The sequence below is a fragment of the Lithobates pipiens genome, unplaced genomic scaffold (genome assembly GCF_037356315.1).
Source record: "Lithobates pipiens isolate NorthernLeopardFrog02 unplaced genomic scaffold, aLitPip1_a1.2 Scaffold_16, whole genome shotgun sequence".
In the NCBI taxonomy this organism is placed as follows: domain Eukaryota; kingdom Metazoa; phylum Chordata; class Amphibia; order Anura; family Ranidae; genus Lithobates; species Lithobates pipiens.
Window position 1 is genome coordinate 491,573,399 of NW_027507748.1, and position 16,562 is coordinate 491,589,960.

Genomic DNA, 16,562 nt, shown 5'->3' on the forward strand with positions numbered 1-16,562 from the left:
AGAGTGGAGGGGGGGGGATGGGGCGGAGGGAGGAGGGATGGGGCGGGTGATGGCATCAAGTCCAAAACATCTGAGAAAGGCAAATCAAGTAGAGTAAGTGCAAGATGACGATCTCAATCATGGAGTGGTGGGGGATTAGCCCACCCGGAGAAAAACTTTATTTTTTTTTTAAACTAGGACTTCCCCTCTAAATGTTCAGGGGGGTGGATACATCAAAGGTTTTGAGGGAGAGATTTTCTACTACAATGAATGGAGTAGAAAAAAAAGGGAGGAAAGGCACGGTGGGTGTAGTTCAGTCCACTACACCAGTGGAGGTAAAAATACCCGAAAGGAGAGACCACGATCCCAGGAGGATTGGTGGAGTGGGACATCATCTTGGAGGATGAGAGTCTCGGTGTCTCTTCATTTGCTGTTAGTTCCAAATCGGCGTAATAGGGCTGCCTGGTGAGGGCCTCTTAGAGGAACTTGGTCGTTGGTCAAACTCCTGAGGAGGTAATTCTTGGGTGATGAATCCTAGTCCTAGGAGCAGACGTTCACCTTCTTGGAAGCTAGAAAAGCTGAGTGATTTGTCCTTGTATTGGAACTGGAGGAGGAAAGGGAAGGACCAACGGTACTTTATGAATTTCCGTGTTAAGATTTCCAGGAGAGGTTTTAAGGATCTCCGCTCCTGGATTGTGATCTGGGAGATGTCTGCAAAGATTTGTAAATTGTTTCCTTGTATGGTAAGGTCCTCAAGTTTGCGGGACCTTCTCATGATTTCCTCTTTAACTCTATAGTAGTGGGGTTTAACCACTACATCTCTGAGGAGCCCATCTTGCCAGGGAGGGGGGGGGGGGCGTTGTAGGGCTCTGTGGGCCCCGTCTAGTTCAAGTTATAAGATATCTGGAATGACGTCTTTTATGAAGAGTTTTACTGTTTCTGAGATATTTGTGACCTCTGATGCGGAAGTTTTATCTCCCACTTCTGTTCTCCAAATTGTCAATCTTAGCGAGTGCAGTTTCGAGTTAGTCTTGCGGTGTCTGAATGCAAGATGTGTTTTGAGTGGTGCGGTTGGCTGCATTGTCTACTGCCTGTTCAATGACATCTATACGGGCCCCCAGGCTCTGCAGGTCTGCTTTAATACATGTGGTGATCTGTGAAGCATTCTGTGCCAAGCCTGCTGCCAGCATATCTGAGAAGCACTTAAGTAATTGGGTCATGTCAGTCTGATGTGCTGCTTGCTGTGGGAATGTCTGCTGGGAGCCTTAGTGGCTGAGGGGAATTTTCAGCATGGGGGTGTGCAATATGCCTTCCATTGTCCTGCTGAGGAACGATTCAGTGGATGCTGGGGGTGCCATGTGTGGGGACAGGTTACTCACTGGGGTCGCCAGCAGAGGATTGATATGCTGGATAGGTGTTGGGGGGTCAGCTATGGACTCCTGGTCTCCTGTGCCTCCTCATGATGTTGTCACAGTTGCCATCTTGGGGGCTGTGGGGGCGGGTTGGCCAAAATCTAGCTGCAGGCTGACCTCCTTCTTCTGCGTGTTTCCTGACATACAGGCTGGTGCTAGAGGTCTTCCGCAGGCTAGGGTCCACCTCGGGCAGTCCCGCAGTGTTATTCTGCTGCTGGGGACTTCAGAGGGCCGGAGCGGGTCGGAGCTCAAGGTCAGCGCGTCTTCCCAGATGTCCCCTGCATGCGCATGGGGGGATATTATTTCAATGTACAAATACTGTACTGGTGACACCACAATAGGGCTAAAACCTTTCCGCATAAGGGAATTTAATAAAACACACAGCCATTCACTAAGATTAGAAGAAAAGCAGTTTAAGGTTAAACTGCATAGAGCGTTCTTTGCTGTAAGAGAGGTAAGGATGGGGAATTGTGGGTACGGAAGAAATGAGTATATTGGTGCCTTGCTGGATTCATTTCTCTCCAGGAGTCCAGAAGAGAGAAGCTTTGCAACAAATGTTGGAAGGTGAGTTTACTGGGGGTGGGGGTGGAAGGCATAGGATATTTGTCCAAGAAGGGATAAATCACTTGGCTAGAGTCTCTGCAGATCAACAGGGTGTCCTGTTTATATGTATTGATAACTTACAGTAGGTGGGAGAGAAACAGAGTGGGGTTGCGGTTAAGTGCATAGTACAATAAAAGTTACTTCTGTGTCAACAAGGTGGCCAGTCAAAACAATATATCTGCCTTCAAGGTCACTAATCTCTCCCCAGAGGGTGAAAGGGGTGGTATGATTAAAAGCAATTAAAACCCCTCTGCTGATGCTGTATAAAATTGTGTGTAAGAGGCGCTAATAAACTTGGGTGAAGAACGTTTAGTAAAGTGCATATCTTTTAAGCAGACTGCATGGGCCTTGGATGAAGCAAATTAACAGTAGGCTTTAACATGCTATTCAGGGTCTGAACACCTAACATTAAGGGTGAGGACATTTAAAGGAGCCGTGATGAAAAGTTATAGATAGGCCTGTTGATAGTTGTTAAATGGGAGAGGGGCCCCCCTCAGGATATGGAAAGAAGGGATGGGAGGTTAAGTTACAGAGCAGAATGGGAGAGAGCATAGGGGGAAATACAGAAAGATCAAGAGAGTCTATTGGATAAGGAGAGGATGGATGAAATGCTTAGGATATTACCCCTCTGAGCAGGTAGTGTGTACCTACTGCGAGGGGAATATGTTGACCAAGGAGGGTTCAATGAGGGTGCTCTGAGGACAAGGATGGGGGCAGCAGTGACAGCCATCGGAGGTCACACATGCCACAGAGTGTGATTAAACTAAATCAAGATTTAGGCAGGAGGCCAAGCCCAGTCAAAATAAGGGAGTATCTGTGGACACCCTGTAAGGAATTATTGAGCAGTAGGGTTCAGGCTACGGGTAGGTAGTATCATGCCTACAAGGCTAAAGCGGGCCATTGAGACTTATCCAGGGTGTGAGGTTCACATAAAAGGTGGGGAACACCAATGTTCCTGAGGCCTGATGTTAAAAAGTAGTGACATTAAGGTGTGGAGGGAGGGGCTGTGAGTTAGAAGACGAGGGGGGAAGGAGCCACAATGTGGTGCATCTAAGTAATACAGGGATCAACCTGATGACATGCGGCGGTCGGCTCCAAAATAAACCAGAGTGGAGTACGACCTATGCAGGTCGAGAAGGTGACACCTGGTTCAAGCAATATGCCTTCTTTGCCAGGTCACATCTAAGCAATTTTATGCACTGTTAAAGGCAGGAGCATAGTTACATAGTTACAAAAGTTACAAGTCCATCAAGTCCAACCTATGTGTGTGATTATATGTCAATATTACATTGTATATCTCTGTATGTTGTCCTCGTTCAGGTGCTTATCTAATAGTTTTTTTTAAACTATTGATACTCCCTGCTAATACCACCACCTGTGGAAGAGAATTCCACTTCCTTGCCGCTCTTAGCCCTTGTACACACGGTCGGAGATTTCGACGGAATGTGTCCTATCGGACCGTTTTGTCAGATATTCCGACTGTGTGTGGTCTCCATCGGACTGTTTCCATCGGAATATCCGACAGACCACCTTTTCCAACTTGCCGGTAAAATTTTCCGACAAAATGCTCCGATCAGACATACTCCGATCATGTGTAGCCTACTCCGACGGACAAAGTGCCACGCATTCTCAGATCAAATTCCTAGACCAAAGCTATTGGCTACTAGCCTGAACATAGTCCTGTCGTAACGAAATAACGTCATCACGTTATGTACAATCGGATTTTCCGACAACTTTTTCTGACCGTGTTTATGCAACAGTTTCGGACAAAATCCAACGGATTTGGTTGTCAGAATGTCCGACCGTGTGTAAAAGGGCTTACAGTTAGGAACCCTCTATGTAGTTTAAGGTATTTATAAATTGAAATCATATCCCCTCTCAAGCGTCTCTTCTCCAGAGAGAATAAAGCCTCATACACACGGCCGGACTTTGTACAAACTTTTCCGTGGACTTTTGTACAAAGGGCGTGGTCCACAAGTTTGTATTGCATACACACGGTCGGACTTTTTGACAACAAACACGAACGTAATGACGTCACAACGTACTGACGCCGCTTCAAAAGAGGACGTTCAATGACTCCAGCGCCACCTTTGGTGAACTTCTGTATTGTAGTCTGATCTTTTGCATTGGTTCTGAGCATGCGTGTTTGTACCTTGTACAAAAGTCCGATGCTTTTGCGTACACACGGTCGGACTTTGCTCCATCGGACTTTTGTTGCCAGAAAGTTTGTCCGTTCGCACAGCCAACAAAAGTCCGATGAAAACAGAAAAAGTTTGTCCGATGGAGCGTACACACAGTCGGATGTTGCTCCAAAACAGCTAATTTGCATGTTTGTTGTCAAAAAGTCTGACCGTGTGTACGGGCCTTAAGCTTTGTTTCCCTTCTTTGTACTCGCTCCATTTCCAGTACATCCTTCCTGAGGACTGGTGCCCAGAACTGGACAGCATACTCCAGATGCAGCCGGACCAGAGTCTTGTAGAGCTGGAGAATTATTGTTTTAGCTCTGGAGTTAATCACCTTTTTAATGCATGCCAATATTCGGTTTGCTTCATTAGCAGCAGCTTGGCATTGCATGCCATTGTTGATCATCTACTAGGACCCCCAGGTCCTTTTCCAGCCTAGATTCCCCTAGAGGTTCTCCCCCCATTCTATAGATTGCATTCATATTTTTGCTACCCAAATGCATTATTTTACATTGTTCTACATTAAACCTCATTTGCCATGTAGTTGCCCACCCCATTAATTTGTTCAGATCTTTTTGCAAGGCTTCCACATCCTGCGGAGAAGTTATTACCCTGCTTAGCTTAGTATCGTCTGCAAATACAGAGATTAAACTGTTTACCCCATCCTCCAGGTCATTTAATTAAATAGGATTGGTCCCACCACAGAACCCTAGGGGACCCCACTACCCACCCCTGGTCATTCCAAGTAATCCCCATTTATCAAAAACCTCTGAACTCGCCCTTGTAGCCAGTTTTCAATCCATGTACTCACCCTGGGGACCATACCAATGGACCTTATTTTGTACAGTAAACATTTATGGGGAACTGTGTCAAATGCTTTTGCAAAATACTTTATGTCTTCGGGCCTTCCTTTATCTAGGTTGCAATTCACCCCCTCGTAGAAGGTTAATAGATTGATTTGGCAAAAATGATTCTTCATGAATCCAAATCATGTATATAGTCATATCTTACTATCCCCTCCAAGAGCTTGCATACAATTGACATTAGGATAACTGGTCTGTAATTCCCAAAGGATGTATTTTGGTCCCTTTTTAAATATTGGTGCTACATTGGCTTTTCTCCAATCAGTTGGTACCATTTCAGTCAGTAGACTGTCAGTAAAAGATAGAAACAATGGTCTGAAAATTACTTGACTGAGTTCCCTAAGTACCCTTGGGTGCAAGCCATCTGGTCCTGGTGATTTATTAATGTTAAGTTTCCCAAGTCTAATTTGAATTCTGTCCTCTGTTAACTATGGAGTTGCTTCCTGTGATGTGTCTTGAGGATAAACACTGCCGTTTTGGTTACTGAAGCCCCCCGATTCCCTCATGAAGACTGAGGAGAAGAATACATTCAATACCTTTGCCATCTCCCCATCCTTTGTAACCAGATGACCTTCCTCCTTCTTTATGGGGCCAATATGGTCTGTCTTCCCTTTTTTACTGTTTAAATACTTCTTGGGACTCTTTTTGCTTTCCTCCGCAATGTGTATTTTGTGTTCTATCTTAGCTGCCTTAATTGCACCCTACATTTCTTGTTGCATTCCTTATAAAGTCTGAATGCTGATGAAGATCTCTCAACCTTGTACAGTATTTTTTGAAGGCCTTCTCCTTTGCTTTTGTATGCATTTTTGCATTGCAGTGAAGCCATCCAGGACTTTTGTTTGCTCTTTTAAATGTATTACCCAATGGGATGCATTGGCTAATGCCAGTGGTGGCCCGTGCACTATGGGCGCACAGGCGTCGCTCTCCCTTCCAATGCGCCCGGCCCCTTTCAGGATGCTGGATGCATGGATTCCTATGGCGGGAGGGGTGTTAATTTTTGAAGCACCTGATTAGAGCCAGAGGCTCTAATAGGCTTCAAAATAGGATGGGCTTGGGGAGCAAAGAGTGCACCCTGATCCCACCCAAAGCAAATACATTTTGCTATTTTCACACTAACCTTCCTCCCCACCAATCAGAAGGCAGCATGTCAGATCTGTTGTCTGATTGGCCAAAGTGCCAGGCCACCCTATTAAATGCCTGGCACTTAGGAAGAGGAGCAGAGGACTTGGAGACACATGGTGGAGCGCAGGTCACCGCCGCTCTTGTGCACTGATGCTTGGCGGTAAATGCCACAATGTCAGAGCCATGCACGTGGGGGTCAGGGCTGCTTCTAGAGCCATGGGCCACCGAGAGTGGGGGGGTCATTGGGCACAGTGGCTGCATATGATGGGCACAAGTGGCTGCATTTGAGGGGCACAAGTGGCTGCATATGATAGGCACAAGTGGCTGCATATGATGGGTACAATTGGCTACATATGATGGGCACAATTGGCTGAATTTGATGGGCAAAAGTGGCTGAATATGATGGGCACAAGTGGCTGCATTTCATGGAAACAAGGCTGCATTTGACGGGCACATGTGGCTGCATATGATGGCACAAGTGGCTGCATTTGATGGTCACAATGGCTGTGTTTGATGGGCACAATGGCTGCATGTGATGGGCACAAGTGGCTGCATATGATGAGCACAGTGGCTGCATATGATGGGCACAGTGGCTTCATATTATGGGCACATGTGGCTGCATATGATGGGCACAATGGCTGTATATGATAGACACAGTGACTGCATATGATAGGCACAGTGACTGCATTTGATGGGTACAATGGCTGCATTTGATGGGCACAGTGAGGCTGCAATTTGTTCACGCTTTTAAATTTATTACCCAATGGGATGCATTGGCTAATGCCAGTGACAGCCTGTGCACTATGGGCGCGGTGTGGGAGGGGTGTTAATTTTTGAAGCACCTGATTAGAGCCAGAGGCTCTAATAGGTTTTAAAATAGGATGGGCTTGGGGAGCAGAGAGTGCACCCTGATCCCACCTAATTGTGTGACCATAGCAAATAAATTTTCGCTATTTTCACACTAACCTTCCTCCCCACCAATCAGGAGGCAGGATGTTACATATGTTTCCTGATTGGCCAAAGTGCCAGGCCACCCTATTGGATGCCTGGCACTTAGGAAGCGGAGCAGAGGACTTCAAGACACACGGTGGAGCGGAGGTCACTGTCGCTCTTGTGCACTGAGGAGCTGATGCTTGGTGGTAAATGCCACAATGCCAAAGCCGCGCACGCGGGGGGCAGGGCTGCTGCCAGAGCCAGAGTCAGAGTCCCGCGAGTGGGGGGGTCAGTGGGCATAGTGGCTGCATATGATGGGCACAAGTGGCTGCATTTGACGGGCACAAGTGGCTGCATATGATGGGTACAATTGGCTGCATTTGATGGGCAGAAGTGGCTGAATATGATGGGCACAAGTGGCAGCATTTGATGGGCACAAATGTCTGCATATAATGGGCACAAGTGGCTGTGTATAATGGGCACAAGTGGCTGTGTTTGATGGGCACAATGGCTGCATATGATGGGTACAAGTTGCTGCATTTGACGGGCACAAGTGGCTGCATATGATGGGCACAAGTGGCTGCATTTGATGCTCACAAGTGGCTGCATTTGATGGGTACAAGTGGCTGCATATGATGGGCGCAAGTGGCTGCATTTGATGGGCACAAGTGTCTGCATATGATGGGCAAAAGTGGCTGTGTATGATGGGCACACGTGGCTGAGTTTGATGGGCACAATGGTTGCATATGCTGGGCACAAGTGGCTGCATTTGGCGGGCACATGTGGCTGCATATGATGAACACAGTTGATGCATATGATGGGCACAGTGGCTTCATATGATGGGCACATGTGGCTGCATATGATGGGCACAATGGCTGTATATGATGTGCACAGTGACTGCATTTGATGGGTACAATGGCTGCATTTGATGATCACAGTGAGGCTGCAATTTATGAGGGGGGTTTCAGTATTTTTCCATTTGTTTGCGCCCCCCCTAAAAATATTGAGCACCAGCCACCACTGGCTAATGCCCTTATTTAATATGCTCCTAAAGCAAATCCATCTCTCCTCCTGTGTTCTTTGTTCCTAAGATTTCATCCCAGTTTATACCTTAGCCCTTGTACACACGGTCGGAGAATCCGTCGGAATGTGTCCTATCGGACCGTGTCGTCGGATAATCCGACTGTGTGTGGTATGCATCGGACTGAATATCCATCCGACCCAATTTTCCAACATGTTGGAAATATTTCCCGACCAACTGGGCCGGTCGGACCTAATCCGATCATGTGTAGCCTACTCCGACGGACAAGGTGCCACGCATGCTCACATTCAAATTCCGACTCGGAAGTGCTCGTTCAGGTAAAAATACTGCTCGTAAGCGATATAGCACATTCGTCACGCTGCAATGTTAAAAATTCTTTCATCAAGCGCATTCTCTTGTTCTTTACAATGCTGCAAGAACTAACTTCTTTTGATGCTCATAGTCACACACACTTCTCCCGAACGGATTTCATTACTCTTTTTTAATCATTTCAGCAATACAATTTTAGTTTGCGTCACATCTACACAATTTTAGATTAGGTTTTTTCTTTTTTGGATGTTTTTTGGGGGGGGATTCCCTAAAAATCTCCTTTAAAGACAGTTTGCTCATTTCTCCTTATTTATTTTTTTTTTTTTTGTGTGTAAACTTACAACAACAACATTATTGTATTTTTTATATTTTCTTTTTCTTTTTTAATCTACAGGAGGTTGTTTAGTGTTGTTACCCCTTGTTATTTAGTTCACTTTGTATTTTTGAAATGTACCTGCCTGCTCACAAATAAACTGGCCTTTTGGACGTAAAACACATTACACAAGTATTTCATCAAACCAAAAAAACCTTTATTTTGGTCGCTAGAAAATAAAAATAGGAACGCAGCACTGGAGAAACTTCTTAACTTTGGTGCAGCCTTTGGCCCCCAGGGCAGACATGAACAAATTCTAATTGTAAAAATTGTTGGCCTGAGGAGTAGATATCTCAGGGAGAGAAGTCCTAGAGAGCAGGAAATTCAGATGCCATTTCTGTCCCCAGGATGTGGATCTTCAAGAGGCTGCATCTTCTGGCAGACCAGACTCAACCCAGGCCATCACTCTCTCGTCTTACAAGGGCACTTCCCACCAGGCATCCTTCCAGGCTGTGGCTGGGCTCCTGTAGCTGGGGCAGGAGGAGGAGGGCGTTGGTCAACCTCCTGGCTGCCACTTGCCACAGCCTCCCCCCGACTGAGGTCTTCCTGTGTATGAAAAGGGGACATAGTTTTCGTTTTTTGATCATCAATCACACCATTTTGTGCTCCTGGCTTTTGCTAATTGAATGTTACCAAATAGAACAGACTATCATTCTGAGCCCAACATTTTTCTTTCCCGTCCCAATCATTTTTGGTCACTACTGTCTCTTGATATGTAAACCACTTTGATAAATTACAACTTACTGATCAATAAGAACATCTAGTTAACATCATTAAATGTAACACAAGAAATATGTTCAACAATGCAATACCTGTCTCAAGCTGGGCCCCACCGCATGTTGCTGCCTGGAAGGCCCAGGTTGGACATCAGAAGCCTCAGCTGGGGGTGAAGGATGCCTTGAATGAAGACTGGAGAGTGGTGGCCTGAGTGGTGGCCTGGGTACCCCCTGGTCTGACAGAAAATGCAGCCTGTCAAAGTGAACCATCCTGGGGGAATAAACGGCATCTGGATCTCCTGCTCTCAAGGACTCCTGGTGCTTCTTTCTCTCCCTGAGATATGCCATCTTCATGGCCACAATTTTGTGATTCAGATAGGCCATGTCTGCCGTGGGGACCATGATCCGCAACAAAGTAAGCAGTTTCTCCAGTGCTGCATTCCTCTTTGTTCTGTCAGTATAAAACTGGCAGGGCATCTCCATGTACAGTTCTATGAGTACAGTTCTATGAATAGCCCCATAAAGTTTTCATTTGTGAAAGGATCCATCTTGTCTGCAAGACACAACACAAGACAAACCCTCAAATACTAATAATGCCATTAAAAACCCTCCTAATCTTGTCCCAACATCGGCCTAGATAGAAGCAGTCTAGTCTAGTGAAGCACCAAGTTAAAAATGTTACCTTCGTTTCCACGTTCGTCGCGTCCGCGCCTCACTCTCTTCCCAGATCGTAGGCCGATACACGCGTGTTGCGTTTTATATACAGTGCGCATGCGTGAAACTCCGCCCGCCCCTGACGTTCTTTCTAGACTATTCCCTGCCCCTTCGCTTCTGGCGCAGTGGGGAGAGCACATGGCGGAGAGAACGCAGGTGCGCACTAATAATAGTTCCACTAACGAGGAGGAGGGTGAGGAAAGCCCGGAGCCTGAAACGTCCCGATCCAGGAAGACAAGATTTAAGGCCTCAAATATGTCTTTTGGAGAGATGTTGGAGATGGTCGACAAATTGAACAGGATCGACTATGATGGGAAGTAGGGATGAGCTTCGAGTTCGAGTCGAACTCATGTTCGACTCGAACATTGCCTCTTCACCTGTTCAGCTAACAGTGAACAATTTGGGCTGTTCGCGGCAAATTCGAAAAGCCGGAACACCCTATACAAGTCTATGGGAGAAATCTAAAGTGCTAATTTTAAAGGGTAATATGCAGGTTACTGTCCTAAAAAGTGTTTGGGGACCCGGGTCCTGCCCCAGGGGACATCAATGCAAAAAAAAGTTTTAAAAACTGCAGTTTTTTCAGGAGCAGTGATTTTAATAATGATTAAAGTGAAACAATAAAAGTGTAATATTCCTTTAAATTTCGTAGCTGGGGGGTATCTATAGTATGCCTGTGAAGGGGCGCATGTTTCTGGTGCTTAGAACTGTCCCTGCACAAAGTGTCATTTGTGCAGGAAAAAAAGTCTTTTAAAATCACTTGCGGCTATATTGTCGGCTCCCTGTAATACAGAGAACACTCAATGAGTGTTCTCTGTATTAGCCGACAATTCATTCATTCATTGATAAAAATAAATAAAAAATAAAAAAAAGCATGGGGGTTCCCCTACATTCAATTACCAGGCCCTTCAGGTCTGACATGGATATTAGGGAGAACCCCGTGTCAAATGAAAAAAAAAATGACGTGGGGGTCCCCTTAAATATCCACACCAGACCCTTTATCCGAGCACGCAATCTGGCAGGCCGCAGGAAAAGAGGGGGGGACGAGAGAGCGGCCCCCCCTCCCTCCTGAACCGTACCAGGCCACATACCCTCAACATTGGGAGGATGCTTTGGGGGTCTGTGACCCCTCAAAGCACCTTGTCCCCATGTTGATGAGGGCCTCATCCTCACAACCCTGGCCGGTGGTTGTGAGGGTCTGCGGGGCGGGGGGCTTATCAGAATCTGGAAGCCCCCTTTAACAAGGGAACCCCCAGATCCCGGGCCCCCCCCGGTTTGAAATGGTAAGGGGGTACAAAAGTACCCCTACTATTTCACAAAGAAAGTGTAAAAATGGTTAAATAAGACAAACACACTTTTGAAAAATTCCTTAAAAATAAAAATAAAAAAAAGATTCCAGCGTTGCTATTCCACTCTTGCTATCCAGCGACGAATCTCTGGGGTCCAGCGATGGATGATCATATCCAGCGACGGGGGATCTCTCAGTCCAGCGCTGTCCATACATCCGTCTTCTGTCTCCACTGCGGAGACACTGCAGAGATCCCAGCGCTGACGTTTCTTATATTAGGAGGGCGGGGCCACCCGTCACCTGACCCTGCCCCTCTGACGCTGGTGAGGGAAGCCAGGGGTTCCCCAGTGACGTATGGGTGACCCCGCCCCCTCTGATGTAACGCAGGTTTCTCTTTGACCCCCCACATCAATTTTTTTTTTAAATTTGACACGGGGTTCCCCTTAATATCCATGTCAGACCTGAAGGGCCTGGTAATTGAATTTAGGGGAACCCCCACGCTTTTTTTTTTATCAATGAATGAATGAATTGTCGGCTAATACAGAGAACACTCATTGAGTGTTCTCTGTATTACGGGGAGCCGACAATATAGCGGCAAGTGATTTTAAAAGACTTTTTTCCTGCACAAATGACACTTTGTGCATGGACAGTTCTAAGCACGGGAAACATGCGCCCCTTCACAGGCATACTATAGATACCCCCCAGGTACCACATTTAAAGGAATATTACACTTTTATTGTTTCACTTCAATCATTATTAAAATCACTGCTCCTGAAAAAACGGCCATTTTTAAAACTTTTTTTTGCATTGATCCATGTCGCCTGGGGCAGGACCCAGGTCCCCAAACACTTTTTAGGACAGTAACTTGCATATTACCCTTTAAAATGAGCACTTTAGATTGTGAACGTTCGAGTCCCATAGACTTTAATAGGGTTCTAAAGTTCACACGAAGTTTAGGTCTGTTCGTAGGTTCTGGTGCGAACCGAACAGGAGGGTGTTCAGCTCATTCCTAATGGGAAGTATGGGCCTTACCCAAACCCAAATATCAGAAAGGCCAAAATCATGAAAAAAGTTGTGAAGAGTCTTACGAAGAATTTTGGGGTACACCGATCCAAGGATCAACTGAGAAAACGCTGGTCAGACCTGAAACTGAGGGAGCACGAGCAGTACATAAGGATCAAGCATGTTCTTAAAAAAAGTAAGTAGTTGTCGTGTGTTCATATCATTATTCTTGCTTGCATACTGCTCCATGTGCTTGGATTTCATGTTGTGCATTTTAAAATGGTCACTTTCAAGGTCATGGTTTCGTTCGTTCGTATGAAACATCATTCTGCAGGGAAGTATTCCAGCTTAACAAAGTGTCCCCAATAATGTTATCACCTTGTAACTCGGCCCAAAAACACAATTGTACAACACTTCCAAGCAATGTTTCTGATTCCTATTGCGGCCCTCTGTGTGCTAATTAATCTTTGTTTACATTCTCATAGGGGAGAGAAGACTCGGCAAGTATGAGGACACCAGGGACCATGAGGACACCAGGGACCACACCCCTCCCAAAGAAGGGCAACTTCCAAAAGCAGAAACAGAGGAGCAGGAGCAGGAGGAGGAAGGAGAGATCGTGGAGGTTGGACACATTGTCACCACAACAGGTGAGTGTCTTAGAACACAGCTTCCGGTAAGCTCAGCAATGTATGTCACCCTATTTTTATTACATGGTGTGTTTGTTTGCTTTGTTTTGTAGGTGATGTGGAAGAAGATTCCCGTTTTACCAGTGAAAGTGCCCAGATCTTGATCGGGGAGATAATGGGGTGAAATCGGGATTTGGAAATTGTCCAACAAAACATCAATGATGTTAAAAATAAAATGAAGAACATTGATGTTTTCGGGAGAGTGTGAAACAACAAAAACTAGATTGGGTTTTATTTTTGCTATTTTCAAACCAAGATGTTGTATTTTGGAAAATTAAAAAATTTGGAAGATGCACAGAGTGTGTAAACATGCGCTATCTCCCATCATGGGGGATCAATGTACGTGTTTTGTGTAAAGTGTCTGAGATGAAGGGGTTGCAGCCCCAAAGCATGTACATTGATCCCCCATGATGGTATATAGCACATGTTGACACACTGTGTGCATCTTACAAATTTGTTTTTTTCTGGGGTGACACCCCATGTGATGAAGGCAATATCAGCGCAGTTTGTACATACTCATGTCTGATATTGTCTTCACTTTTCAAAGTTTAACTTTGTAAGTTCCTGTGTTCTGTATTTTACACTTTGATACATGCTTGTTTATACAAAAACAACAAGGAAAAAAAACTGATAAAACTCTGTTTTGGACACACAAAATCTCTTGGTTTGTTGTAAAAACCTTTTGAAAACGCACATGTGAATGTGCTTGTATTAAAAAGTTGAATTCTCAACAATGTGTGGCTTACTTTTTCATTGCGCATAAAATCTATTTGGAGTGAAATTTTAGTTTGTGCTGAGAAGGAGTGTGATTTAATAAAGGCAACTCCACTTTGCACTCCAAGTGCAGTTTCAGGTGTACTTTTGCAGTGCACTTGTAGTGCATAGTGGATGTGCCTTTAGTAAAAAACACCCACAGTGAGGTGTAAATTTGTACAATCATGCCATTTTCCTGCCATGGTGCTCAAAATGAGCAAGATTTTGGGCAGTAATTCACTACATACATTAGTTAACGAAAACAAGGTGTGTGTGTAGCAGACCCACAACATAATAAGATTATCTGAAGAAGAGACTGTCCCCTCATCTCGCTCTGAACTTGGGTTTGCACTGTTGGTGAAAAAGGCACAACTTGAAAAAAAATGGCAAAGTGGGAGGCCACAGTCTGCCATTCCTGTGGCGTTGAAGGACACTGTGTGGTGAAACAAGAACAAAAACTAGTAATTGGACAAATCAACATTGCAAGCAGATTAGACACCCACATTTTTGGGATAAATTCTTCTAACATTTTGGGAACTGAGTATTTAAAGCCTAAAGTATAAGGTCCCCTTATGAGAGTCATCACCCCCCATCCACCCCCATATGATGGGCCCTTGCTAAAAAATGAGGGAGATGTTTAGGACAGGTAACCCTCTCCACTTGATTGAGAGCTGAATGCCAAAATAATGTGTGATACTTTGGGAAGCCCCTCCTTAGTTACACTATTGGCAGCCCACGGGACAGGTAAGAAGTGTCATAATAACTAAATGGAAGCACATTTTGACATTCTGCTAGTACATAGCAAAAAAGTTAATGTGTTAAAAAAATAACAAAAACATTTGAAAGTATTGAGGCAGGCCCTTACACTACATGCTTTAGTGAATTCGTACATAAATGTGATCATCAAAAAGGTAGGTAGAATGTGTATTGGGTTTGGTAAAGTCATCAGATAGAGGATTGCTATCAGCTGAGGTAGCAGTTGGGGAGAGGGGGGTTACTAATGAGTTTGGCACAACCCCATAAAAAAAAGGTCACTTTGCATGAATTGAAGCACACACATCACATTTGTCGAGATTTTAGGCGGTGTTTAGGGGAAAGCAATACTATGGAGCTGCCAGAAGACATTGTTAAGTGACTAGACTATAGTTTTATGGAGTAAAAAAGTATATACAAAGCCGCGCCAACCCTCCACTACATATAATATAAATAAAAATAAAAACTAATACAATTCTGCAAAAAGATCTCAAATAATGTGTAAATAACCAAAAAAAACAAACATGGCGAAAAGTGAAAAAAGTCCAATTTAAGAAAAGTTCATAGGTGAATCCAAATAACGGACGTAAGTGTTCTTAAATAACAGCACCGCAGTGATTCAACACTTTCCAAGGCGCGTGAGATACCCGTCACCATATGTTGAATGCGCTTACCAGAAAATATATGGAATGAAGCATTATACAAATGATAAGTGGATGACATCCAGGTTAACCTTCCTCAGCTGGGTCAGCACTCCATCTCTTAGCGGTGTTTCCAAGATAATAGTCTGTTCAGTGGTCTCGATATGAAGCACTCAGAGGCCCACAGAAAAGAAAGGGACTTGCCATTCACAGTCCAACGTATGGAAAACAATCAACAGTAACACCTATTATCCGTGGTGCGATTCTGTGTCCAGGTGACAGGTGCGGGATGAGCTCCACCGCTCCGGACTGACTCAGGATCTGCGCTCAGCCTGACAGCCACACCCGGACTGGAGTCACGGAGCCGGAGTGTGGGCCAGGAAAACCCGGACAGCGAATCACAGCAGGATCTGCTCTGATCAATGCTGAACAGCTCCTTTGAGGCTCTACTTCTCATAGGCGATAGCAGATGTGTTGGAAGCATGATATAGTTTTATGGGCCAAGAAGAGCATGGTGGGGAAGTTAGTGAGGCAAATCTGCATGAGGACAAAGGGGCAGAGTATATGAATTAGAGCATATTGCAATGATGGTAATTAGGGAATGAGGAAAGAAATGCAAGACATTAGCAATCATGAAATACATAGAATGTGATGTTTAAGGATAAAACTTAGCATAATATAGTCCTTCTGCAGGACCTGAATGATGGTAAAACAGGTCTCTGGAATAATGATCCCCAGAGCCTGGGGGGAGATGCCTGTAGAGAACTTGAGGTCCTGAAGACTTATCCCTGTTGCCAAGTAGCGCAACGTGGCGATGAGCCTCTGCTCCGGAGTGATGGCTTGCCACATGCAGGTATCCTGCCTGATGATATAAGGGGTCAGTAAAGCCAGCAGATGGTGAAAAACGGGGTCCGTCATCCGGAGATAATTCCTGAAATCATCAGGATTATTCTCGCGGATCTCACGGAGCAAAGGCATGTGCGAGAGCTGGTGACGCTGGTGCAACCAATTCTTGGTCCACAAATGCCTCCCCTCCCTGTTCATGGACCAGGCTTGTGTCAAAGTAAGAACCCCAACACAAAGCCCCTGCACAGCACAAACTGTACGACGAGTACGTAGACGAAACATGTTTGGAAAACGGTCGGCTCGTCACAACGGACACCAGAAAGCACCGATAAACAGCAAGGCCTGAA